Source organism: Propithecus coquereli, unplaced genomic scaffold (genome assembly GCF_000956105.1).
Source record: "Propithecus coquereli isolate 6110/MARCELLA unplaced genomic scaffold, Pcoq_1.0 Scaffold106, whole genome shotgun sequence".
NCBI classification, from domain to species: Eukaryota; Metazoa; Chordata; class Mammalia; order Primates; family Indriidae; genus Propithecus; species Propithecus coquereli.
This window is the reverse complement of record NW_012134525.1, coordinates 2059432-2063381: the sequence shown is the minus strand read 5'-3', so window position 1 is coordinate 2063381 and position 3950 is coordinate 2059432.

Below are 3950 nucleotides of genomic sequence, written 5' to 3'. Positions count from 1 at the left end.
GCTAGTATTTTGTTGAGGATTTTTGCATTGATATTCAGCAGAGATATTGGCATATAGTTTCTTTTTGTTGTTGTTGCTTTGTGTGGTTTTGGTATCAGGGTGATACAGGCCTCATAGAATGAGTTTGGGAGTATTATTTCCTCTTTGATTTTTTGTAATAGTTTAAGAGGATTGCTGTTAGACTTTCTTTGAATGCTTGGTAGAATTCAGCAGTAAAGCCATCAGGTCCTGGACTTTTATCTGATGTGAGATTTTGTATTACTGCTTCTATTTAATTTTATGCTATTGGTTTATTCAGGTTCTAGATTTCTTCCTGGTTTAATCTTGATATGTTGTATGTGTCTAGGAATTTATCCATTTCTTCTAGTTTTTCCAATTTATTGGCATACAGTTGCTCACAGTAGTCTCTAATGATCCTTTGGATTTCTGCAGTATCAATTATAAAGTCTTCTTTTTCATGTCTGATTGTATTTATTTGGGTCTTCTCTCTTTTTTTCTTAGTCTGGCTAAAGGTGTGTCGATTTTGTTTATCTTTTCAAAAAACCAACTTTTCCCTTCATTGATCTTTTGTATTGCTTTTGGAGTTTTAATTTAATTTATTTCTGCTCTGATCGTTATTACTTCTTTTCTTCTACTGCTTTTAGGTCTGGTTTGCTCTTGTTTTTCTAGTTCTTTGATATGCATCATTATGTTGTTTATTTGAAGCTTTTCTGCTTTTTTGATATACAAACTTACTGCTATAAACTTTCCTCTTATTATTCCTTTTTCTGTATCCCAAACATTTGATGTGCTGTGTTTTCATTTGTTTTGAGAATTTTTTAAATTTCCTTCTTAATCCCTTCATTGACCCATTTGTTATTCAGGAGCATAGTGTTTAATTTTTGTGTTTGCATGTTTTCCAATGTTCCTCTTGTTACTGATTTCTAGTTTTATTCATTGTGTTCAGAGAAAATACTTGGTATGATTTCAGGTCTTTTGCATTTTTTAAGACTTGTTTTGTGGCCTAACATATGGTCTATCCTGGAGAATGATCCATGAGCTGAGGAGAAGAATGTGTATTCAGTAAGTTTTGGGTAGAATATTCTGTAAATGTCTATTGAGTCCACTTGTTCCAGATTCTGGTTTAAGTCCAGTGTTTCTTTATTCATTTTCTGCTTTGATGATTTGTCCAGTTCTGTCAGTGGGATGTTGAAGTCCCTGGCACTTATGATGCTGCTGTTTACTACTTTGCTTGGAGCTTCATGAATCTGGGATCTCTCGTGTTAGTGCATATATATTTAGAATTGTTATGTCTTCTTGTTGAATTGCTCCTTTTACTGTTATAAAATGACCATCTTTGTCTTTTTTAACATTGTTGATTTATCATCCATTTTATCTGATATGAGAATGGCTACACTTGCTCACTTTTGGTTTCTATTTGTGTGGAATATTTTATTCCATCCCTTTGCCTTGAGTCTGTGTGAGTCCTTGTGAGTTAGTTGGGTTTGTGGGAGACAGAATGTATTTGGGTTGTTTTTCTTCATCCATTAAACCCACCTATGTCTTATAAGTGGGGCATTAAGAACATTGATGTTCAGTGTTAGTATTGATATGTGGGTTATTATTCCGTTCATTATGTTGGATGATACTTTGTTGTTTTGTTTTCACTATTGTGCTTTTGTTTTATAAGTGTTGCGAGCTTTAACTTTCAGGTGTTTTTACATTGGTGGATATCTATTTTGCTATTCCATGTATATGCTTTTGCACATTTCCTCTGGGGCATGTTTAATAGTGACACATTTTCTTAATGTTTGCTTATCTGGAATAGTCTTTATTTTTCTGCCATTTATGAAACGTAGTTTTGCAGGACACAAAATTCTTGGCTGGAAGTTGTACTGTTTAAGAAGACCAAAAATGGGTCCTCTATCCCTTCTGGCTGGTAAGGTCTCTGCTGAGAAAACTGCTGTTAGCCTGATGGGTTTTCATTTACAGGTTAGTTGTTCTTTTTGTCTTGCAATTAGTAGAATTTTCTCCTTCATTTTGACTTTTGGCCAGGTGTCTTGGAGATGTCCTATTTGCTATGAATTTTCCCAGTGTTCAATAACCATCTTGTATCTGGATATCTGAATCTCTGGTGATGCCAGGAGAGTTTTCCTCAATAATCCCTTCGAATAGGTTTTCCATGCTTTTTTGATTTTTCTTCTTCTTCCTCAGGGATCCTTATAATTCATATAATGGCTCACTTCACATAGTCCCATATTTCTATGAGTGATTGTTCATTATTCTTCTTTTGGACCTTTGACTGACTGGGTTAGTTTGAAAGCCTTGTCTTCAAGCTCCGAGATTCTTTCTTCTGTTTGGTCTAGCCTATTGTTGAAGCTGTCTGCTGTATTTTGAAAGTCCCTACGTGACCCCTCCATACTTTTAACTTCTATTTTATCCTTTCTTATGTTGTCTATCTCTTTATCAACTTTTTCATTTTTATTTTTTTCATTTATCTACTGGAAATATCTTTTTGGCCTCTTTTTGTTGGTTTTCAATTTTCTCTTCAATCCCATTCATCTTATTTTCCTTCCGCATTCTGAATTCTATTTCTTACATTTCTTTTGGTTGGGGCTCATTGCTGCGAACCTGTTTTGATCCTTTGAAAATGTCGAACAGGCTTATTTTTTCATGTTGCCAGAATTCCTTTGAGGTTTCTTTTCAGATAAGTTTGTTGTACACCTGTTCTCCTTTGCTGGGAACTCTCCTACTTAGTGAGAAGGAGTAGAGGTCACTAGATGATGCTTTTGTGTTCTACTCCAGAAGATTGGCCTGGCAGGAGAGGGGCAGATGAATGCACTGGAGCTAGTAATGCAGCTCTTCTGTGTTGTCTCATGCCCCTGTGATTGTCACAGTCCAAGCCTGTGCTGAATGATCTTCATGTGGAGTTGTGGGTTGTTCCCCAGGCTGCTGTTTGAAGGTCAAGCAGGGTTTTGGGTGAGTCCCTCTTCACAGAGGCCGGAGTTGTCCAGGACTCCCCACAGTAGTCGTTGTGGCAGATGAACAAGGCTATCTAGTCAGTGGTCATGGATGTCAGGGCTGCAGGTGTTTGCTCCGCCTGAGTCCAAGTACAATGGTGGTACATAGCTAGCAGGTCCCTGGTGGTATGTTGAATTTTTGAGGTGGGCCCCACCAGGTGGCAGGTGCGATCCTTGGGGCAGGGCTGCAGAACTGAACCAGGTGCTGTGGGGCCAGGTGGCAGCTGGAAGCTTCGGGGTTGGGGCTGGGCCTTTGGGTCACAGGGGCTCTCTCCCCGTGCAAGTCTTGCTGAGTGTGGGGTTACTCAGGTCACATCCGCAGCACCTATTCTGTTTGAATCCTCTGTGGGGAGGAGAGGAGCTTGGCTCCCAGCCTTGGAGCATGCAAGACCATCTGCTTTTCCTACTCCCTCCCTGGCCCAGCAAAGGTGTTGTGCAGAAAGTCGCAGCAAAGCCAAGCCCTGTATAAACCAGGTGCTCTGGACACAAGAGCTCAGAATGGCATCAGTTGCAGTGACCTGGGAATGGTAACCACTGCATTCTTGTTATGTCCACTGTCTAGTGCAATGTCACTGTACAGTGTCAAAGCAGCTCTCTGATCAATTCTGAGATCTGCAGTGGTGGTGGGGCTCCTCACAGCTTGGGTTATAGTATCCATGAGAGTAGTGTGGAATCCCAGGGCCCTCTTCCTCTCCCTCTCTTCCTGTCCTTCCCCACATATGGATGCCTCCCCCAGGTACCTTCTGATCTTGCTAAGTGAATCATCCTTTCTCCCTCTCCTTCACTCTGAGTGTGTTCTATTGCTCCTCTGATGATTTACAATGCTGTCTCCAAGAAGGTCCATCCAAACGTGGTCACCTACTTTCAACTTTTGATCCTCTCCTTGAGAACAACATAAGTGGGCTGCTTCTAGTCCACCATCTTTGCACTATCCCTTAATTTTATTTTTTA